We start from the raw sequence: 26,055 nt of genomic DNA, 5'->3' as shown, positions 1-26,055 counted from the left end.
AGAGTGAGACCACTAAGTGCATGGCCATGCCCAAATGAGTCAACATTAGATGTTGAGCTCATTTGATCGAGTGAGTCTACTTGGAGTTCAAGATTTAGATTGATTAGAGGATGACACGGTCTATGCCTCATATTGATCAATCTAGATGTCTAGGATAGAAGGACAATGTCACATATTGTGAGGAGTCACAATTAGTAGTCACAAGGTGATGTTGGATCTCAACATTTCTTGTAACTTGGGTAGCAATGATGTATTGCTAGATGTCGCTCATTGCTTATGTTTCTAAAGGAGTTTAGAAACATTGCCAACGTTACAAGAACCTATTGGGTCACACACAAAGAACAAGTGGATGGAGGTTAGGTTCATATGATGAACCAATTGGATTAGGTTCATATGATGCACCAAAGATTGGATTCAAATTAGACTTATTGAGTTAGACTCAATTAGATTCAATTGTTGAATGAGTCTAATTTAAATTTGATTAATTGAGTCAATTTATATTAATGAATTGAGATTCATTAAATTGAAATTGACTTGAATCAAAGGTTGGATTGAACTCAACAAGGAAGACAATTGGTCAAGTTTGACTTGACCAAGTAGAAGTTGAAACATCAAGTTTGACTTGATGTATTGCCACATCATAAGGATGACTCATCCTTGCCACATCACATGCCACCTCATGGAGGTTACAACACCTCTCATCCCATTTAATGTGGCCGGCCACATTAAATGAGGGAGTTATGTGTGTGGCCGGCCACACTAAAGGATGAGTTGTTTTTCATTTAGTGTGTATTGATGTGTGGTAATGGTGTCATCTTCTTCCTAGTTTTCTTCCTCCTTCTTGCTGCTATTGCCGTGACTTCCATTGTGAGGAGAAGGTGGTTGAGTGAATCCAAGAGCAAAGGAAGAGTGAAGGTCACAAAGGAAGGATACTACTAGTGAGTGTATAAGATTTCCTTTTGTACCTTCTTCTTTTCTTCTTTTCAATCCCATTCGAGAGCTCTAGAAAGTGCTAGCACACTTGGGGCTCTCTTCTCCATCATTTGAGTGTGAGAGACACTCCTTGTTCGTGTGGATATCATTGGAGGAGTGTCTACGTTGACACTCTCGAGATCCGGCGACATCTTGGACAAGCGGGAACGCGAAGGGCTTCGCTACAAGGGTAATGATCTTAACTTTAGTGTAGATCTAAAGTTTTTACAAACTCGTACAAGAAAAAGGTTTTTCGAAAATTTTGTTTACGAATCTTTGCATGAGATCCATGGCTTTGGGTGATTCAGGGTTTCCGCGATGCGAAAAGCGGTTTTCGCGACGCGAAAAGTGGTTTTCGCGGCCCGAAAAACCCAACAGTGGTATCAGAGCCACGTGCAAAGACTTGTACGAGTTCATTTGTATTTTTATGAAAAATATACCTTCTGTGATTTTCTGTAAAAATTGAGTTTTTAGAGTTTTTATGAGTAATTTTTCCGTAGAAGCGAAGCACAAGTGTCTCGGCACTTGTAGGCTTCGGCTACCGGAAAGTTTTCTTTTAAACGGCTTCGTTTTGCCCCAAATCCGTTTGGGACAGCGGGGTCGGGTGCCATTAGATCGCAAAGGAGCAACTCACGATGGTTAGATCGTGGGTAGGGGCATTGCCCCTAACCCCGCAAGGGAATTTGCTCCGCGATTGCACCCGATATCGCTAAAAACGAATCCGCCGGGAAGATTTTTCCGAAACGGCAATGTCTCGACCCAAATCGTTTTGGGACAGTGGGTTTAGGCGCTGTTGGATCACAAAGGAACCCTCGCGATGGTTAGATCGCGGGTAGGGGCGCTGCCCCTGGGCCCCGCAAGGGGATCCGTTCCGCGATTGCGCCCGAAACCGCTAAACGGGACCGCCGGGAAATTTTACTCATAAAAATTGTGAAAATTATTTTTAAAATTATAGAAAATTATGAAAATATATAATTTTGAATTATATATTAATTTGTGATAGTCATGGCCCAAAATACCCAATAAGATTGGATTTGTGTTGTAATTCATAATACGGCCTGCGTGCCGTCATATGATTGTGTGTGCTGTATTTTATTTTTTTTCCACGGCCTGCGCGTCGTGCCTTTCTCTTATTCTGGTTGTAAATTAGATTTAGACTCGAATGTAACTTGAGTTTCAAATTGTAATGTACAAATTGGAGCGGTGGAGGGTCCACACGAGACGGAGTTCCGAGGCGGGCACGAGCAACACAAGGGAGGAGCTTGGAGAAGCTGTTGACCCTAGGTTGACCATTCGATCTTCTCATTGGCTTGAGAAAATCGTAGTAGGGCCATGACTAAATCACAAATAGATTAATTAATTAATTATTATGTATCTGATGCATGTTTAATAATTAATTAATTAATTAGTGCCTTAACGATTAGATTAGATCTAAGTCGTGCACATGATGCACCCTTGCCATTAGATTAGATCTAAGTCGTGCACAAGATGCATCCTTCTCGATTAGATTAGATCTAGATCGAACCAACTCTAAATGCCTAACCGTGCCGTGATACCTATCACTACCTCGATCACATGTATTGTTGAATCTGCCAAAGCAGAGCAATACATATTATCTTGGTAGGGTACGGAGGGACAATCTTGGTCCCGCCTATCAACGCATGGGTGAATATAAACTCAATTAGATTGAGTATTCCTAGTTACTCGGTTGGATCGAGTCAATTATAGGCATTATTCCAACGGTTGGAAAAGATAGGTCAAAATCACATCTATATTAACTCTCATTAGCCAAAGCTAACTCGAGTTTTAATATAAATGCGGATATTGATTCTATAAACAAGAGTTGCATAGAGATGTAATTGGTAATCGTTACCTACCGATCATACTAAGCCTTGGGCGTATTAGCCAAAGCTAACTCAAGGGTTAGTATGATGTGGATCTTGTCCCACAAGAATTATAGAATTTAGTGGGAGCATCATTTAATTAAAGGCCTAATTAAATGATTTTAAAGAATATGATACTTATTTCTGCATTTATTTCTGTTGTAGAATTGCCATGACGTCGAATACGAACATTTTCTCCCTGCGATCTGTCCTTAAGAAGGACAAGCTCAACGGAGCAAATTTCCTGGACTGGTACAGGAACCTGAGAATAGTTCTCACTCAGGAACGTAAACTGTACATTCTGGAGCAGCCCGTTCCGGAGGCTCCTCCTGCCAATGCCCCGCGAGCTGACAAAGATGCTTACAAGAAGCATCAAGATGACGCATTAGATGTGTCATGTCTAATGCTCGCGACCATGAACTCTGAGCTTCAGAAGCAACATGAGTTGATGGGTGCTTACGATATGGTTGCACATCTTTGTCAACTATATCAAGGACAAGCAGGGCACTGGAGGAGGAACTTCACGGGATACCTGGAAGATCTTAACAAGAAGAGAAATAAGATTTCTACTTCAGGTATAAATGTTATAGAAGTCAACCTCTCTATTTCTTCGTCATGGGTATTAGATACCGGATGTGCTTCGCACATTTGTACTAGTGTACAAGCACTGAGAAATAGCAGAGCATTGACAAAGGGCGAGATAGACCTACGGGTAGGCAATGGAGCACGGGTTGCTGCTGTTGCTGTAGGGACTTATTTTCTATCTCTACCCTCTGGGCTTATACTAGAGTTAGACGATTGTTGTTATGTGCCTGCATTGACTAAGAACATTATATCAGTTTCTTGTTTGGACAAGAAAGGATTCTCGTTTATAATAAAGAACAAATGTTGTTCTGTCTATTTAAACGATATGCTCTATTGTAGTGCACCTCTGATGAACGGACTCTATATTCTAGACCTTGAGAGCTCTATCTATAATGTTAGTACTAAGAGGTTCAAATCGAACGATATGAACCACACCTATCTCTGGCACTATCACTTAGGTCATATAAATGACAAGCGCTTATCCCAGCTCCATAAGGATGGTTTGCTGGACTCATTTGATTTAGAATCATATGAGATATGCGAGTCATGCCTATGAGGCAAGATGACCAAGACTCCCTTTAGTAGGCACAGCGAGAGAGCGACTGATCTGTTAGGACTCATACATAGTGATGTATGTGGCCCTTTCAATGTCGCTGCTAGAGGCGGTTATAGGTACTTCATCACGTTTACTGATGACTTCAGTAGATATGGTTATGTGTACTTGATGACACATAAGTCCGAATCCTTTGAAAAGTTTAAAGAATTCAAGAATGAAGTACAGAACCAGCTTGGCAAGAGTATTAAGGTACTTCGATCAGATCGAGGTGGTGAATACTTAAGCCATGAGTTTCGTGACTATTTAGCTGAGTGTGGGATTCTATCCCAACTCACTCCTCCTGGAACACCACAGTGGAATGGTGTGTCCGAAAGGAGGAATTGTACCTTATTAGATATGGTACGGTCTATGATGAGTCACACAGATCTTCCGACATACCTCTGGGGTTATGCTCTAGACACGGCAGCTTTCATACTCAACCGAGTTCCATCAAAGACCGTGATAAAGACACCATATAGGATATGGACTGGGAGAGATGCCCAGGTGTCTTACATGAGGATTTGGGATTGTGAGGCTTACGTTCGACGTCAAGTCTCAAACAAATTAGGACCCAAATCCGACAAGTGCTATTTCATCGGATATCCCAAGGAAACCAAGGGATATTACTTCTACATTCCCAGTCAGCACAAGGTAGTTGTGGCAAAGACTGGGGTCTTTCTAGAAAGGGACTTTGTTTCTAGAAAGACTAGTGGGAGCGCGTTCGATCTTGAAGAAGTTCAAGATGCGAACAATAGCACTGATGCCTCGATGGAAGTTGAACTGGAACCACAAAGTGTTGTGGATGATGTTGTTCCACAAAGAGTTGAGGAACAACAACCAGTTCAAGTAGACATACCTCTTCGCAGGTCTGATATGGTACGTCATCAGCCTGAGAGATACTCATTTCTCTTGTCTGACCATGATGACGTTGTGCTCATAGAGGATGAGCCTACCACCTATCAGGAAGCTGTGATGAGACCAGATTCTGAGAAATGGCTAGAAGCCATGAGATCCGAAATGGATTCCATGTACACCAACCAAGTATGGACTTTGGTTGATCCACCTGAAGGGGTAAAACCCATTGGGTGTAAGTGGGTCTTTAAGAGAAAGACTGACATGGATGGACTTATCTATAAGGGTCGCTTGGTAGCTAAAGGTTTCAAGCAAATTCATGGTATTGACTATGATGAAACCTTTTCTCCAGTAGCGATGTTTAAGTTTATTCGGATCATGCTTGCTATTGCAGCCTACCATGACTATGAGATATGGCAGATGGATGTCAAAACCGCGTTTCTGAATGGAAACCTACTCGAGGATGTGTATATGACACAACCTGAGGGTTTTGTAGATCCACAGCATACTAGCAGAGTATGCAAGCTGCATAGGTCCATTTATGGACTAAAGCAAGCTTCTCGGAGCTGGAATCTTCGATTCGATGATGCAATCAAACAGTTTGGTTTCATCAAGAACGAAGATGAGCCTTGTGTCTACAAGAAGGTTGTCGGGGATATAGTTGTCTTCCTCATATTGTATGTGGATGACATACTACTCATTGGGAAGGACATCCCTATGCTTCAGTCTGTCAAGACCTGGCTAGGGAGTTGCTTCTCAATGAAGGACTTAGGTGAGGCATCCCGCATTCTAGGGATTCAGATTTATAGAGATAGATCTAAGAGATTGCTTGGCCTAAGTCAGAGTACATACATTGACAAGGTACTCCTACGGTTTGCCATGCAGAACTCCAAGAAGGGATTTCTGCCAATGTCACATAGCGTGAGTCTTTCGAAGACTCAAGGTCCCTCTTCTAGAGAGGAGAGAGACCGCATGGATCAGATCCCTTATGCCTCAGCCATAGGATCGATCATGTACGCCATGCTATGTACTCGACCTGATGTCTCGTATGCTTTGAGCATGACGAGCAGATACCAGTCAGATCCAGGTGAAAGTCACTGGATAGCAGTCAAGAATATTCTTAAGTACTTAAGAAGGACTAAAGAATATTTCTTGATATATGGAGGCAATGATGAGCTAATTGTAAAGGGTTACAGTGATGCCAGCTTCCAGACCGATCAGGATGATTACCGATCGCGATCGGGGTTCGTGTTTTGCTTAAATGGTGGTCTTGTGAGTGGAAGAGTTCGAAGGACACGATGGCGATTCTACAGAGGTAGTATATTCTTGCATCGAGGCAAAGGAGGCGGTTGGATCTGCAAGTTCATCATGAACTTGGGGTGGTTCCTAGCATCGGCCCAGTTGAGCTCTATTGTGATAACAATGGAGCTATAGCACAAGCGAAGCTCGCTCACACCAATGGACCAAGCACATACTACGGCGCTTCCATCTCATTCGAGAGATTATCGATAGAGGAGATGTGAAGATTTGCAGAGTACCTACAGAGGCTAACATCGCAGATCCCTTGACCAAGGCTTTGGCACAGAGGAAGCATGATGGTCACACTAGGTCATTAGGCCTTAGAGCCTATACTGATTGGCACTAGTGCTAGTGGGAGATTGTTAGTTAGAGCCCAAGAGCCAATCATTTGATGATTGTATGGACTCATTGTATCATATTCTTGTATATTAATAAAGGCATTTGTTTGGTTATTATACTTATTTATATTAGTGCCAAATAGACTAAGTATAATAGCGTCCTTGAGTAGTAGGTTCTTACCTATATCAATCGATTGGTTGAATCGATAGTGAGATGATATAGGGAACACTACTCTAAATCATTCCTAGTCGAGTATTAACATTCAGGGACAATGTTAATACAATAAGACAAGCATGTAGGTCAGCTCGATGACTTGATCTCACAAGTCATGGATATAGAGATATCAAGCTGACACATGGGTATGCATTAGAGAATGTATACTGAATGACCCGCCATGAGAAAGTATCATGGATCGTTATATGAGTGTCATATACTTTCTCATGTGGCTATTAGTATGACTATTAGTCCTTAGACCTGAAGTCACCATGGATCCCTACATAAGGAGTTATGTACTTTGGTTTCGTCAAACGTCACCCGTAACTGGGTGGACTATAAAGGCGATTACTGGGTATATAACGAATTATGTAGAGGGATGTGAGTGATGTAGATGGGATCTATCCCTCCTATATGACGGGAGCGACATCGGTATTCTTGATAGAGTGAGACCACTAAGTGCATGGCCATGCCCAAATGAGTCAACATTAGATGTTGAGCTCATTTGATCGAGTGAGTCTACTTGGAGTTCAAGATTTAGATTGATTAGAGGATGACACGGTCTATGCCTCATATTGATCAATCTAGATATCTAGGATAGAAGGACAATGTCACATATTGTGAGGAGTCACAATTAGTAGTCACAAGGTGATGTTGGATCTCAACATTTCTTGTAACTTGGGTAGCAATGATGTATTGCTAGATGCCGCTCATTGCTTATGTTTCTAAAGGAGTTTAGAAACATTGCCAACGTTACAAGAACCTATTGGGTCACACACAAAGAACAAGTGGATGGAGGTTAGGTTCATATGATGAACCAATTGGATTAGGTTCATATGATGCACCAAAGATTGGATTCAAATTAGACTTATTGAGTTAGACTCAATTAGATTCAATTGTTGAATGAGTCTAATTTAAATTTGATTAATTGAGTCAATTTATATTAATGAATTGAGATTCATTAAATTGAAATTGACTTGAATCAAAGGTTGGATTGAACTCAACAAGGAAGACAATTGGTCAAGTTTGACTTGACCAAGTAGAAGTTGAAACATCAAGTTTGACTTGATGTATTGCCACATCATAAGGATGACTCATCCTTGCCACATCACATGCCACCTCATGGAGGTTACAACACCTCTCATCCCATTTAATGTGGCCGGCCACATTAAATGAGGGAGTTATGTGTGTGGCCGGCCACACTAAAGGATGAGTTGTTTTTCATTTAGTGTGTATTGATGTGTGGTAATGGTGTCATCTTCTTCCTAGTTTTCTTCCTCCTTCTTGCTGCTGTTGCCGTGACTTCCATGGTGAGGAAAAGGTGGTTGAGTGAATCCAAGAGCAAAGGAAGAGTGAAGGTCACAAAGGAAGGATACTACTAGTGAGTGTATAAGATTTCCTTTTGTACCTTATTCTTTTCTTCTTTTCAATCCCATTCGAGAGCTCTAGAAAGTGCTAGCACACTTGGGGCTCTCTTCTCCATCCTTTGAGTGTGAGAGACACTCCTTGTTCGTGTGGATATCATTGGAGGAGTGTCTACGTTGACACTCTCGAGATCCGGCGACATCTTGGACAAGCGGGAACGCGAAGGGCTTCACTACAAGGGTAATGATCTTAACTTTAGTGTAGATCTAAAGTTTTTACAAACTCGTACAAGAAAAAGGTTTTTCAAAAATTTTGTTTACGAATCTTTGCACGAGATCCATGGCTTTGGGTGATTCGGGGTTTCCGCGACGCGAAAAGGGGTTTTCGCGGCCCGAAAAACCCAACAGACTGAACCTCTTATTAGTCGACGGATCGAGACATATAAAAGAAACCCTCAAACTCTGAACCATATAAAACTTCTGCCTTTCAAGTTTTTGTTGTGCTCATTCACTGCTTGTGTAAGCTACGATTACTACAATGCCAGGAGGCTTCAGACAACCTACACTTCATCTTATATTCATTTGTTATCGGTATACCTTATTTCACTTGCATATTGTACTCAGTGTAATATTTTTTGATCATTTAGTGGATTGTCCAACGAAAGCAATAGATAATTACGGGTTTGGAGTAGAAGTCGTCAAAAGCTCCGAACCATATAAAAAATAGACTTGTCTTTTGTCTTTCTCGTTTCACTTTATTCCACTGCATACTCTAATTTTATGAAAGAAACAAAAAGATTTTAAATTAAACGAGATTCACCCTCCCCCCTCACTTATCTTTCACGATCCAACACGGACAACCAAGGGAATCAAGTAGATAATAATAAGCAGTATTAACTTGACTTGGACAAAATTATTAAAGGGGAAGATACTCGAACTACAATTATGATAAATAATATTCCAAATAAGTGAGTTATCTAAAAAGAAAATATACTAGAGGTTTATTCTTCTTTGTTGGTTTTACAAAATTACAAACATAGTAACATTTGTAATTGCTTCTAGGCATACCTCGAAGATGGTTTTGGGTTCAATAGACAAAACTCATAAAGGCACTAATGATTTTTTGTATTTGCCTTGATTTCAAGGTAATTAGACTACACTTGATTAAATACTAGTAATTTAATAACAAATCTTCTTTTAGCTAAAACTGATGTTGTTTCTACCTGTGCAGAAGAAAAATATAGGTTATGCATTTATAAGGTTTGTTGCTTCCCCTTACCTCTTACCTCTTACCTCTTACCTCTGTTACTTAAAAGTTCCATCTAGCCATTTACTTATATAGGCATTTGAAAGTTATTTACTTGTACAGGCATTCATTGGAAATAAATTAGAGAAGTTCAACAGTGAGAAGGTTGCTTCTCTGGCATATGAACGAATCCAAGGTAGAGCATCACTTGTTGCTCATTTGCAGAACTCAAGCTTGGTGAACGAGGATAAGATATGTCGCCCTATTTTTTTTTATTCTGAGAGAACAAAGGATTGTGATCAGGAAATATATTAAACGTTTTTGCACAAGCAATCGTAGCGAATTTTAGTTGTGTTTTCCAACTGGTACGTACATGCTGGCATCACAATAGTTGGCATTTGGCAACCAGATCAGATGTTAAAGCTTCTGCGACTGTCTTGGATAACAATCATCAATTTATTTCATGAATAAAATAGATGTTCTTGGTTAGAAATAATCAAAAATTTGCATCAATTTTCAATTTGCTCATTTCTTATTGAGTATATTTCATTTAACTGATCTCATCATGTCAAGTTGTGCTTAATATTTTCTATGAGGTGCTTGATTAAATACAGTTTGATCAAAATTAATCATAATTTTTGGTTGCAGTAGAGCTGCCAAGTTAGATGTGCATGTTCAGTAAAGTCAAACATAAAAAAAATGATTAATTCTATCTAGTACCATTCCTTCACAACTTTATCTCATTCCCATGGACTTAGATTAGTGAAAAATAAATATTTACTATTTTTTTATTGTATATTTAGATGGGAATTGCCACATAACATTTTTTTTACTATGTTTATTTGATTTTGATACATTCTTTGAAGTTTTGCATGCAAGTTTCACCCTTTCATGTTCCTGATGAGGATGATTGTTAATAGACTAATAAATTTTGTAGGAACTCATTCAATTAATCAATATGCATGCTCCTCAAGAAGGTTGGAAAGATAGGGAGTCACCTGAAAATCTAGAAGGGAGCAATCCAAATAGAACATCCAAAAGGGACTCACCTGAAGTTTCCAGAATAATTGTTACGTGAAACTAGCTTGGAAGGATAGTACTTGACAAATGCATGGCAAACATGAGTATGAATATTAACATGTCCATAGATATTCAAGAGTATCATATGGTGAGTGTGGGAAATTCAGTTAGAAGTTGTATTAAAAGGGTGATTCCACTTTTTAAAGGTATGACATGTGCAGTTAATGGAAATAGGAATTGTATTGTATGATACTTTTGTATTATAAATTAATTATATTTATTTCAATATTAATTGTATGATACTTTTGCATTAGAAATTAAATATTTTTAATTTGTTTGAAATATTTGATTCAATCTAGTAAAGTGTTATGTAGGTAAGAAATATAAAAATATAATATAATATAAATTTTGTGATAACTTAAAAAATGGATTTATATATGAATTTATAAACATAATTATAAATAGATTTATAAACATATTAAAATTATATTTGTTATGTAATTTAAGACAGATTAATGACAGATTTAAAATAAAATTAGAAATAGAATTTATATTTGAAATTAATTTCATTTGCTCAAATTAAATCAGATTTACAAACAATTTTTAAATCTATTTTTGAAATTAGAGACGAAACATTTTCATCTCAAAATTTACCATGGGGTTTTAACTAACAATTATTCTGAACGAAATATTTCGTCTTAAATATTATTTATAGACAGAAGAATAACTTTCAAAAACAGAATTTTTCATTTCTGACGTCATTTTTTCTTATAGTGGATGTATGATATTAATTAACATGTTAGCTTAGCCCACCAATTGGAGACTTAATCTTTCACTTCCATCTTCACATGACTTTACTTCATGCAATACTTGTTCATTAGCTTTAGGTAAAATGACCAGAAGCAAGGCAAAGTGAGTTTTTGATATATATGAATAAATTGAAAGAGAAAATGAAGTCCTTTCTTGTACAAGTTGCTAAATGAGGAGCCTCATTATAGAAGGTGAAATCCATCAACAATCCATCAATGGAGACGATCAAGTAAGCCAGTTTGCATAATGATGTCCATTAGGAGTATTTGTGCTCACAACCGTATTTTTTGACATCTAGTTTCTTAACGACAGCAGACTTCAAATGGAGATTACTTCATGACATTTTTTAAGTGTGGTTTAGAAGTTTTTGATAAAGTTTAATTTTCATGTTGAGACATTTAATTTATTTTTTTGGTTGTATTAACACTTGAATAATTTTATCTTGTGGTTTGTTTCCCCAGTGGATTTTAATGTTTTGTGGATCTCAAAGGTTTATTGGTGACCAAAATTAAGTATTATTTGTGATGTCGATCTATGGTTTTACATTTTCCAAGTTGGTGCTGTGAAATTTATGATGTATTATAAGCTTGTTTAGCGATATGCAATTGTTTCAATGATGTAAATTTCATATGATGACATCTTGGATGAGAATACCGTGACAACCATAATTTAACATTTAATTCATATAATAAATAACATGTTTGATTAGCAAAATACAATTTAGAAGTAATAAATAATATTGCTGATGGAGTTTAGTCGGACGAAGCCACCTAGATTATCAAAAAAAAAAAATTAATGCTCCATATTAATTTAATTTTAACCAATAATTCCTTAGTTTTAATAGTTAGGCGATCAAGATTCAAAGCGCTTCTAATCAAATATCAAGAAAGTTCAAATATATATAGCACTATTATTATTGGAAGGAGTTTAACTTTATGTATCTCAACTGAAATAAAGATTCTCTCACATCCAAATTAAACTGATATATAAAGATATCTTGGTTAGAGATAAAAAGAAAGATTTGTTAATTATTACTATAATTGATAATAGTAATAAATAAGTTGACTTTAAAGAAGAAAAAAACAATTGTGAACCAAATATATATGTCGTAAACTATATGACAATAATATCTAAATTTTCTATATATATATTTTTAAAATTTGTTGTTGAAAGAATGTTTTTAATTTCGTGGCAACAATATACTGAAAGGATAGGAGACTTCAAATCTAAGATTATTGGAAGTCAGTCATATGCTAGAGATCAGGGCAGGGAGAAACATCCAAACTGAACAGGTGTTGGGCAAAGAGTGCAATTGAAAAATGCAAAGGGGTTTTTATAAACCTATTCGATACTTAATCAAACATATCTATTGCTTAAAGCATGAGGTAAATTAAAGCACAGCAGTGACGCTCATGAGGTCATATATATTCTAGCACAGATATATACAAGGTGAAGGGGACGGAAGAGCTCATGTCAAGGATGGAGAGGCATGAAGAGACAAGGAGAAGCAAGCCACATGAAGTTAATGGAGCAGATGGAGAAATATATATATCTGTCAAAAGCTACTTACATCAAGAACGCTGTGTTTCCATGCATGCACGTTGTTCGCCACTAATGCAAACATGCACCTGCTTAATCCATTGAGTAATTAATTAATATACATGTAACTAATGGATAATAAACACAATATGCCATATATATAGTTTTGATGTAATATTTTGAATAAAATAGGTAGAATATTGACATCTTTTCGAATAGATAAGTTTGAACAATAGTTGACATATTGTCACGCTCCAGAGGAGTCCCTGTCCGCGAAAATTTCGGCAGCATCTCCCCTGTACGGTGGACAATCTGAAACTTTTCTACATACATAAATACCTCAACCACAGGCGGCTGGAATAATAACAGTAAATAAAACCAATCACCACGCAGTTTATATAAGTATTCAGCCTCTGGCTGTCACAACCACGCAGTTAATAAAATAGTAAACAAAACAATAGTACTCTGACTCGAAATCCACCCTACTCCACTACACTCGTAAAGCTCAAAACCGACGAACTCACCTCTTCTGCCGTCCAGGCAGGCATATAGTAGAATAAAAATCCAAATCATACCAAAGGTCCATCAAACGAAAGGATTCCATACAATATCCATATGAAAAATCCAAAATAAGACTAAAACAAAGTCTGATAGAGAAAAACTAAAATAAAATAACAACTCAACCCAGCAGAGGACTAGCACTACGTGCTGTGGGGACTAGCGACTGGAACTCCCTCCTGACAGCATCAACCTGAAAGTAACAACAATGGAGGCGGGGTGAGTCCAACACTCAGCAGGTACAATTGATATGCAAAGTAAAGAAATAACACCTAGCACTAATCATGCGTACAGTCTCCTGATAAGAAAGATAAGAATGCATCTGAAATAAACAGGAGAATACTGTACTAACCAGGTCCTGAGTATAAGGTCAAACAGTCCGAGTGGTATAGGGAATCCTGTATGCATGTCAAACATAGGTATCCAAACAATATGCAGCATATAAATAAGAAACACAAACACAAGAAATAAATGCATCATGCATATGATGCCAATGATGCGCCCTGGTCACCCTGACGCCAGTCGATCATCTCATACAAAAGTGAGGCCGAGTGAGTAGGGTCGTGACAACCGTGCACTCTGTCACTACTCCCGATGAGTGACCGAGTGGACGGATGTCGGAGTACACCTATCCTCCTACCCCAAATCATAGATGGGGAGCGCAATGCTCTCAACTCCCGGTACTCAAAGACGGGAGGAATCCCTGCCGGATAACACGTTGTGTCACACTACCCATGAGCGGACCAACGGTGCCTAACAGTCCTGCAACACACTCAGGCTGAATCGACCACTAACCCATGAGTGGTGGTGTGTGCAGATCCATGTAACTGGCGATGTGCTCAACAATAATGGAGCGGACTATCGCACAGCATGCAATCATGCAAATGGTGCATGGCACTAACCACAAGAATATCCTGACCTAATCCACATATATATAAAAATGCATCAAAGGTCAACGAATCCAAAACAATCCAAAGGTATACAGAAGGTATAAAACCTAGGTCCTGAACATGGTCAAGCATGGCATATCACTACCCCTATAAGCATGTATAAACAGGTAAAATATACCTGAGATGCAAAACCAATCAATCAATCAAGCATGTAAGATTTGGGTAGTGATTAACCGAAACAGATAAGAAACACAATTAATGCAACATGTTAATTTAATTACTAAGCATATCAAATGACATAAGTCAAAAGTACCCGCCTCCGACAAAATGGTCCAATCCGGTCCGAACACGACGTCGAGATACTCGTCTCGTGTCAAAGTCCTGTATCCAACATAATGTCTAGTTTAGCTAATTCTATCATACACAATTAGCCAAACTAAATTCTAATCCAATTAAATAATAAGTTCATCCTTAATTCCAATATCAACCCATAAACCTATTTCATATCCATCATCATAATAATCCAATTCCAACCTAATTCAATGTATTTACCTATCTAACCATCCTCTACATCATGCATCAAATCCCTAAATCTTACCTCAATTCACAGTCAAAGCTGATTGCTACAGGATGAAGTAGCTGCTGGAAACCAAAAGCAATCCCACAACAAGTCCTACTTCAGCTCACGATCAAAATTCCAACACCACAGTATCAACCCACAGCACACAATCCTGTTGAATAAACCCTCACTGCTGAAATCAAACATATCAAGAAGAAGATCAGGACTAGGGCTCGGCAGAACCTGGTGGCCGGAATGCAAAGGTGCGGCGGCGGCTGGGATGCACCCACTGTGCCGGCGATAGTGCTAGGGCACAAGGGAAAAATCGGCGGTGGCAGAGTCGCCGGCGCTTGGAGAAGAAGACAATCGGCAACAGCTTCGGGTGGAGGGAAGAAAGGAAGAGAAAGTGGCCGATTGCGTCGCCGGCAGCTAGGGCTTCAACTCCGATCTAGGGCAGAGGTGTCGGGCGCTGTGTCACGCCCCCAAAGGAGTTCCTGTCAGACAAAAATTCGGCAGAACCTCCCCTGTACCGGTGACAATCTGAAGCATCACTACAAGCAAAATACATCAGCCACATGCGGCTGGAATATTTATATACACAACCACGCAGTTATAATAACAGCCCACACGGCTGGAATGAAACAATCACAACCACGCAGTTATATATAAAACAGCCCACACGGCTGTACTAAAAACCAACACAGCGGAAAAACGAAAACAGAAAGCCCACACAAGACAAATAGATACAATGCATGCCGGCACGGCTTAACCACAAATACAACACCAAAAGAATAAGATAGCCACATGGCTAAACCCAAATACAATGCCAAAGATAAGAAAAGAATATACAAAGGAAACAAGCACGATCTTCGGATGTGACGTAGGACCCGGCAGACAGGATACTCCGAGCGACACTCCAACCATCTACCTGAAAACATAAATATATACATGCGGTGGTGAGTATAGGTAACTCAGCGGGTAATAGAAAAGATAGTGCATGGTCTATACATAAAACATGGAGATCACAAGTATACAGTCTCAGTAGGGAATAAAGAACATGGTCATACTATCATAATCAATGCATCTGAACATACCTGACATAATAACCTGACATATAAACTGTACAAACCACAACTAACATAAGGACAGATACATACCCAATCCGGAATCGACGTAAGGTACAAAGATCAATAAACTCACTGAATCTGCAACAGATATACCCGTGACACCTGTGCAATATAAGTACGACTGCATATACATGTAAAATAAATGACATGTATGCAGCATGGCAACCAAATGCAACAACCATATCTCAATCAAGTGCAACAACGACAATCACATGCAGCTAGTATCTACTAGGCATGTATGCAAATGCAGATGCACCGCGCATCAAATGCAGGAATAATAACTGCGTATGCATGCTCCATGGTCACCCCCGCCACCTCTCCAGACACCACGACCCCTGTATGGCCGAGAGGCTTGGGTCTGTGACGACTGTACTACCCTCCAGCCCACTATATAGTGGTCGAGGCGGACAGTCCACTAGTAACTATCTAGCTACATAGTATCAGGGTCCCTGACTGCTCACAACGCCGGATCTCACTAAACCTCGTAACTGGGTGGCACGACAGGACGAGCGGCAACTGCTCCAGCTACCACTACCCATGAGTGGCCGAGTGTGCGGCACTAAACCAAACCGATGACTCTCTCAACCACAAGGGAGACAATAGTCATCAGATGCAATGAATGATGAACATGATATATATATATATAATCATCATCCATGCAACACCCCAAACCTCATAAATACCTCCAACAAGAGTATAATCGTCATGATACCTCCACATATCCCACCAAACATATGTATACAACTACACATGTATAATCAACCAATAATCCCCAATGAACATATCAGACATACATGGACAACCCCACATATACAATCAACATGTATCCTCCAATGAAAACACATCGGACACGTGTATAAACCACAGACGTGCAATCAACACACTCCTCTAAAAGTACATAACAAATACGGATATACACACCACATGTAAATGCACGGTCAACCCGATGACTCCTATACACATACCCACCTATGTACAGTCCACATCATATACCCAATCAGCATGATAATACCAGTCACCCGACAATCCCTACAAGACATACTCTACACGTGTAATCACCATAGAGTAGATATCAAGAGTTGAGAGGCGTATATGAATTAAATGGAACACCTCAAAGATCAAGCATAAGTCTCTAGCAGGAAGTCAATAAACAGATATGATATAAGGTAAAGCAGTCTAATCCATCGGATAACAACCATGCACTAAGTATAAGAAAATCTACATAGAGGTAAAGGAAGAAATACCCGCCTTAAAGTGTAGATCGTGCCAAGTAATCCCGTGTCAAGACGCTCGTCCCGAATCCAAGTCCTGCGATCAATATATTTATATTTCATTTAGCTAAATTTATATGAATTAAATAGCTAAATAAAATCCCTAACCCAATAGGATCACTCCAATCAAAACTGATCTCTGACTAATCCTCCAAATCAACACATTATTTAATTCCAATAACAAATCCATCTCTTAAATACCAGTCCACCACATAATGAAATCCACCCACAATAACCTATCATAAAATTAAATCTCCATCATAAATCCACAACAACCTAACATCGTCATCAACAACCAATACATCAACAAAATGCACACTAATCTCCAAACACACAAATGAATCAATCCTATCTCACAATTAACACGTCTTAAATCCAATTCACATAAATCATCATCAATCAAACACTAGTTCAAACTCATCATAAATCCTTCTAAACCACTAATCACCATTTATCCAAACAAACCCAGATCATGAAATCTCCATCATAATACAATACCAATCCTTATCAACCTACATCTCAATTGATTTCCTTAATTCTCACTAATCTATCACTAATCAAATCTCCTTATAACTCCTTCAATCTTTCCAAACATAACCTACCAGTCATCAATTAATCCAACACAAGAGCATCCAACTACAACGAATCCCTCTACATGCTTCCATGTGCTCTAATCTAAACATGATCTAATATCCATTAATAACACTGATAGAGCAGAGCAATAATAGAAGGATCTAGAGATACATCACCAAAGGAAACTCACCTAAATTGATCCCCACCTCTTCAACCGAGACCTCCACAGCTACTAGAAGTGAAGAGACAGTGAATGGCAACGGGAAAAGTCCACAATCCATGCCTTTCTCTATTCTAAAACAAGAAGAACATCACAATTGAGACCAATTAGGCAAGAACTTTGAATCTTTATGATTATGAATGAAGCCTACCTTGATTCCATGTCAACAACCCCATCTCCAATGGTTCACTGCCCGGCCACAATTCCTTGCAACAGGTGGCCAACGCCAATGTAGATAACATCAAGATTCAACAGATCCTCGTCTGGAACAGGGGCTCCAGTGATTAAAGCCGCACACATAGGTGAGGTAACGAGGGATTGAATCTAGGGTTTAGATCCTCTTCCTCTTGACCGGCGGTGGGTTGATCAGAATCAACGGCGCTAGGGCTCGGGCGGAGGAAATCAAGAGGAGGATCGTGACAGATCCATGCCGACGAAGCCAAAGAACCGAGATCTGGTGGAGAGGAAGAACTGATGGACCTCCTTGACGAAATCGCCGTTGCTCCGCTCAGATTCGAGGGCCAGCGGTGGATCAATCGTGAGATAGGGGAAAGATTCCACTCCTCGAGAGGAAGAGGGAGAGGGAGAGGGAGGCTCGGCCGAGGTTACACCGGCGGGCGGTGGCGTGCTCGGCGTCGCTGGGAAGAAATCGCCGGAGAGGGTAGTGCGTGAGGGAGAAGAGGAGAAAGGCTCGGGGTTGAGGAGGATGAGTCGGAAATTTAGGGATTATAAACTTAGGTTTAGGTAATTAAAACCTAAGTTAATTCCTCAATCAAATCCCACTTTAATTGGGTATTCCAAACAGGCTTTAGCCGTGCCCGCTGTTCGATCCCCTCAAACCCTCCGTACGAGCTCCGAAAAATTCCCAGAAAATTTCTAAAAATTCCTGAAAAATCCAATAAGATTTTCCGTCCAATAATATTTATTTACTTTTACGGTATCTTACATTCTCCCCCACTCATAAAAATTTGGTCCTCAAATTTACTGGTCAACTTAGGGATCCTCATCCAAAGTAACCACCAATCAACCTCCTCATATACCACTCCATCCAAATATCATGAACCAATCTCCAACCCTAAAGGATGACTCTGTGAGTCATGAGCTCACCCTACTTCTGTTATTCCCACACGGTTACCTAACCAACTGTGGATAAATCAAACACCCCAAGAATCTAAAATCCACTATCAATAAATCCTCCAACACCTATATAGATCGCTCAAATTATCCATCAGTTTGAGATGAAAATCTATACTAAAGTGAAACTCCTAATCCAAAGTCTGCTGTAAACATAATCAAAATCATGACATGAAATCACTGATCTCCATCCAAAACAATACTCAGAGATACATCATCCAGTCTGGAAATCCCTCTAGAGTATACTCCTGCTACTCAATCCAAAAGAATCTATCCTACAAATCGATAGCTAAAGAGACAACTAGTCAACCAACAATGATTAACTAAGGCATCATATCATCTCAATGTCCTGGATAATCCCACGACAAATCTGTCAAAACATGCTCCCCACTCTACTCTAGCATCCAAAACAACGAAGATAATCCTGCTAGTCTCTGATATTCAGCCTCTACGTGCTGACACGCTAGACATCAAGCTACAAAATCCACGATGTCTTCCTTCATGAAAATCCACCAATAAGAACGCTCCAAATCTCCATACATCAGATGTCACCCGAATGTATCGCAAATCCAGATTAATGTGTTTCCTATAGTAACTCCTCTCGGATAAGAAGTGACTCGGAAACACACATAATCTCTCATGAAAATAAAAATCAAATTCTCATTTCATGAGAATTCTAACTACTGATATGAGACCGCTCTGCTCATACCACGTCGGAACTACACCATCTCCCAGATACGATACATCTGTGTAGAGTACAAATCCGTCTACACTAGAAAGCATAACTAAGATGATGTAGTTATCTAAACTGATCTCATAAACATCTATCCAGGAAAATTCCATACTCTTCCTAGACAATCCGGTCAACGACATATCAATGCTAGAGAAAACCCTCAATCAATCTCTAGTAATATCCAGCCAAACTAAAGGAAGCTGCGAGTCTCTGGTATAAACTACGACTACTTCCAACTGGTAACAACTTCTAATTCCCATGGATCCACTAATATCTCTCTACTAAAGATAACGCGTCCCAGAAATCTCGCAGAAGACAATCACAATACGTACTACTAACTGCACATATAGATGTTCCCGTCGAAACATCTCTAGAACTATGCGAAGCTAGTGTACGTGATCCACCTCAGATCGGGAATAGATCACAACATCGCCAATAAAGACAATAAAAACTGATCCAAACCCTAAGAATACCAAGTACACGGAGTCCATGTAAACATCTAGGCACGGTATGCCTAAATGGTAACACCAAGGACTCATATTGTACGTACCACAGGCTTACTCAACCATAAGATCATCAAGAACAAGTCTGTAATCTGATCACCAACTATAAATCACCAAATCCATAAATATCATATAAGTGCTACTCCTCACGTCTATCAACATCAAATACTAAACAATAGATCATCAAATCAAATATCCACTAATAGATCATCAAAAGATAACATATCACCACACCAGATCTCACAATATCCCCCAAACTCCAATCATCCTCAACATCAATCAATCATACTACATAGTCTCCTAAACAATGATAGAGAAAAACGAAAGCATCCAACCCTCAACACCTACTGCCAACAAACTAAATGTATCTAAAAAGTCTATCAAATCTCGTCACCTCATCCTTTCTGATAATCAAATATCCATAGTAAATGACTGTCAATCCAACATCAAAGGGTCACACAATCTCCTGACTAAGAGTCTACCCATCAAGAAGATATCTCTACAACCCTCATAATCATCCTATAAATGTCCCTCGACAAATATCGATACAAGGTCGAACCCTCTAAACTGAGATATAGACTACAAGATCTGGTAAAATGATCACATGGTTAAGGTCTTGAGCCACCTGATAAAGACAATATTAGCTGAGTCGTCTAATCATTGTCTTGTACCCCATCCTACTGTGATTGCTCCACCCTGAGGTTCAGAAACCTCCAGTATCGAGCAATGAACACAAAGATAGAGGAATGCTACAACTGAATAGTTGATCAAAATATTCGTCAATCGACGCTCTACCCCTCAAAGATCATCATCTGAAACTATACCTAGTTACGGTCGGACCTCCTAGGTATTACTCAACCAATACCACTACCTCCGTATCATTACAGGTCGTAGATCACTAGGTACATCAAGGATATCTAACTACATCCGACAGCTCTATGAGTCAGGATCTCCCATGGAGCAACGTTAGATGAGTTTACTAGTCATCACCTTAAAATCCATCGTGCTGACGAAAGAAGTAGAGAACTACTCTCTCTCCAAACACCTCAAGGAAATCACTAAGTGGTGACCTGATTTCTAAAAAGCATTCCCTGCTTCTTCCTTCACGTGGTACCGGGTCACGTAAAGGTTAAGTAGCTAACTTCAACTCTCCTACGCCAGTACAAATCATATATCCAAATGTACTCTCCAACTCATACACCCTAGTAATGGATATATCTCATAAGTGTTAAGAAGGTAGCTTTACACTTTCCCACACCGTACGGTATCCTATCTGAATGTACCTTCTAAGCCCCCCAACCAGGTACAGACAATCCATAGTCAAAGTCCCCATAGAATAGGATACATCGATCCTCTATAGACTGACTAAGCCGATAATGGTATACGGCCAACTCAGTCCTTTCTACACCGGTACGAGTCATGTACTCAAATGTATCTCCCAAATATCTAACCAAGCACAAGTAACCCCAAATATCAGAATCTCTAAAAATAGAGTATGACGATAGCCTAATGATCGAACCGCTAAATAAATCGATCGTCAACTAACTGATCTAATAAGGATAACTCAATCCTCGTCAAAAGCAACTAAGGTAAAATCGATCCACCACTACCCAAGTCAACAAGGGTAAATCAGTCAAACCATAACTACACAAGTCAACCAAGTAAATCAATCATCAACAGGAGTAAACCGGTACTCTACTAACTGAGTCAACATGGGTATACAGATATCATCCACCATCTAGCTAATAGTAACCAAGACTAGTATAGGACTCTAACTCTCAACCAACTAGTAGTATGATATGAGGAAATCCCCTGAGACTGTAAATCTTTGATCTCCAGTAGGTCAACCGTGATCAGTGATTGACCCTACACATGAAATGTATGGTACAAACAAATAGGCAAGTACTAACAAAAGTACTAACACATGTCATAACTATATGAGCAACAATACATACACCAACAGAAATGCATGATAACATTATGCAAACATACCTCCTATGGCCTGGAGATGTCCTGCTGCTGCCTGGTCCAAAAACCCGAAAAGTCACATCAAGAAAATCGAATCATGAAATCCAAAACACGAATAATAGGCATCGTACCTACTCTGATACCAAAAATTGGTATCAGATAAATCTCGAAAATCCAAAACAAAACAAAGTAGGCATCGTACCCGCTCTGATACCACTAAATTGTCACGCCCCCAAAGGAGTTCCTGTCAGACAAAAATCCGGCAGAACCTCCCCTGTACCGGTGACAATCTGAAGCATCACTACAAGCAAAATACATCAGCCACATGCGGCTGGAATATTTATATACACAACCACGCAGTTATAATAACAGCCCACACGGCTGGAATGAAACAATCACAACCACGCAGTTATATATAAAACAGCCCACACGGCTGTACTAAAAACCAACACAGCGGAAAAACGAAAACAGAAAGCCCACACAAGACAAATAGATACAATGCATTCCGGCACGGCTTAACCACAAATACAACACCAAAAGAATAAGATAGCCACATGGCTAAACCCAAATACAATGCCAAAGATAAGAAAAGAATATACAAAGGAAACAAGCACGATCTTCGGATGTGACGTAGGACCCGGCAGACAGGATACTCCGAGCGACACTCCAACCATCTACCTGAAAACATAAATATATACATGCGGTGGTGAGTATAGGTAACTCAGCGGGTAATAGAAAAGATAGTGCATGGTCTATACATAAAACATGGAGATCACAAGTATACAGTCTCAGTAGGGAATAAAGAACATGGTCATACTATCATAATCAATGCATCTGAACATACCTGACATAATAACCTGACATATAAACTGTACAAACCACAACTAACATAAGGACAGATACATACCCAATCCGGAATCGACGTAAGGTACAAAGATTAATAAACTCACTGAATCTGCAACAGATATACCCGTGACACCTGTGCAATATAAGTACGACTGCATATACATGTAAAATAAATGACATGTATGCAGCATGGCAACCAAATGCAACAACCATATCTCAATCAAGTGCAACAACGACAATCACATGCAGCTAGTATCTACTAGGCATGTATGCAAATGCAGATGCACCGCGCATCAAATGCAGGAATAATAACTGCGTATGCATGCTCCATGGTCACCCCCGCCACCTCTCCAGACACCACGACCCCTGTATGGCCGTGACGACTGTACTACCCTCCAGCCCACTATATAGTGGTCGAGGCGGACAGTCCGCTAGTAGCTATCTAACTACATAGCATCAGGGTCCCTGACTGCTCACAACGCCGGATCTCACTAAACCTCGTGACCGGGTGGCACGACAGGACTAGCAGCAACTGCTCCAACTACCACTACCCATGAGTGGCCGAGTGGGCGGTGCTAAACCAAACCAACTGATGACTCTCTCACCACAAGGGAGACAATGGTCATCAGATGCAATGAATGATGAACATGATATATATATATAATCATCATCCATGCAACAATCCCAAACCTCATAAATACCTCCAACATGAGTATAATCGTCATGATACCTCCACATATCCCACCAAACATATGTATACAACTACACATGTATAATCAACCAATAATCCCCAATGAACATATCAGACATACATGGACAACCCCACATATACAATCAACATGTATCCTCCAATGAAAACACATCGGACACGTGTATAAACCACAGACGTGCAATCAACACACTCCTCTAAAAGTACATAACAAATACGGATATACACACCACATGTAAATGCACGGTCAACCCGATGACTCCTATACACATACCCACCTATGTACAGTCCACATCATATACCCAATCAGCATGATAATACCAGTCACCCGACAATCCCTACAAGACATACTCTACACGTGTAATCACCATAGAGTAGATATCAAGAGTTGAGACTGTATATGAATTAAATGGAACACCTCAAAGATCAAGCATAAGTCTCTAGCAGGAAGTCAATAAACAGATATGATATAAGGTAAAGCAGTCTAATCCATCGGATAACAACCATGCACTAAGTATAAGAAAATCTACATAGAGGTAAAGGAAGAAATACCCGCCTTAAAGTGTAGATCGTGCCAAGTAATCCCGTGTCGAGACGCTCGTCCCGAATCCAAGTCCTGCGATCAATATATTTATATTTCATTTAGCTAAATTTATATGAATTAAATAGCTAAATAAAATCCCTAACCCAATAGGATCACTCCAATCAAAACTGATCTCTGACTAATCCTCCAAATCAACACATTATTTAATTCCAATAACAAATCCATCTCTTAAATACCAGTCCACCACATAATGAAATCCACCCACAATAACCTATCATAAAATTAAATCTCCATCATAAATCCACAACAACCTAACATCGTCATCAACAACCAATACATCAACAAAATGCACACTAATCTCCAAACACACAAATGAATCAATCCTATCTCACAATTAACACGTCTTAAATCCAATTCACATAAATCATCATCAATCAAACACTAGTTCAAACTCATCATAAATCCTTCTAAACCACTAATCACCATTTATCCAAACAAACCCAGATCATGAAATCTCCATCATAATACAATACCAATCCTTATCAACCTACATCTCAATTGATTTCCTTAATTCTCACTAATCTATCACTAATCAAATCTCCTTATAACTCCTTCAATCTTTCCAAACATAACCTACCAGTCATCAATTAATCCAACACAAGAGCATCCAACTACAACGAATCCCTCTACATGCTTCCATGTGCTCTAATCTAAACATGATCTAATATCCATTAATAACACTGATAGAGCAGAGCAATAATAGAAGGATCTAGAGATACATCACCAAAGGAAACTCACCTAAATTGATCCCCACCTCTTCAACCGAGACCTCCACAGCTACTAGAAGTGAAGAGACAGTGAATGGCAACGGGAAAAGTCCACAATCCATGCCTTTCTCTATTCTAAAACAAGAAGAACATCACAATTGAGACCAATTAGGCAAGAACTTTGAATCTTTATGATTATGAATGAAGCCTACCTTGATTCCATGTCAACAACCCCATCTCCAATGGTTCACTGCCCGGCCACAATTCCTTGCAACAGGTGGCCAACGCCAATGTAGATAACATCAAGATTCAACAGATCCTCGTCTGGAACAGGGGCTCCAGTGATTAAAGCCGCACACATAGGTGAGGTAACGAGGGATTGAATCTAGGGTTTAGATCCTCTTCCTCTTGACCGGCGGTGGGTTGATCAGAATCAACGGCGCTAGGGCTCGGGCGGAGGAAATCAAGAGGAGGATCGTGACAGATCCATGCCGACGAAGCCAAAGAACCGAGATCTGGTGGAGAGGAAGAACTGATGGACCTCCTTGACGAAATCGCCGTTGCTCCGCTCAGATTCGAGGGCCAGCGGTGGATCAATCGTGAGATAGGGGAAAGATTCCACTCCTCGAGAGGAAGAGGGAGAGGGAGAGGGAGGCTCGGCCGAGGTTACACCGGCGGGCGGTGGCGTGCTCGGCGTCGCTGGGAAGAAATCGCCGGAGAGGGTAGTGCGTGAGGGAGAAGAGGAGAAAGGCTCGGGGTTGAGGAGGATGAGTCGGAAATTTAGGGATTATAAACTTAGGTTTAGGTAATTAAAACCTAAGTTAATTCCTCAATCAAATCCCACTTTAATTGGGTATTCCAAACAGGCTTTAGCCGTGCCCGCTGTTCGATCCCCTCAAACCCTCCGTACGAGCTCCGAAAAATTCCCAGAAAATT

At 39.8% G+C, this 26,055-nt stretch overlaps 1 long non-coding RNA gene across 1 annotated transcript; it reads right to left on the bottom strand.

Annotated features, from left to right (window-relative positions):
* Positions 1-24,371: 24,371 nt before the first annotated feature.
* Positions 24,372-25,826, bottom strand: LOC121968475. The gene is made up of 3 exons (XR_006108166.1): positions 25,332-25,826; positions 25,151-25,254; positions 24,372-24,424 (listed from the first exon to the last, which is right to left on the bottom strand). It is a non-coding gene; the product is annotated as an uncharacterized LOC121968475 (long non-coding RNA).
* Between the last annotated feature and the right edge of the window lie 229 nt (positions 25,827-26,055).

This window comes from Zingiber officinale, chromosome 3B (assembly GCF_018446385.1).
Source record: "Zingiber officinale cultivar Zhangliang chromosome 3B, Zo_v1.1, whole genome shotgun sequence".
NCBI classification, from domain to species: Eukaryota; Viridiplantae; Streptophyta; class Magnoliopsida; order Zingiberales; family Zingiberaceae; genus Zingiber; species Zingiber officinale.
Note: the sequence above shows the minus strand (reverse complement) of the source record. Positions and strands in the feature narration are given on the sequence as shown.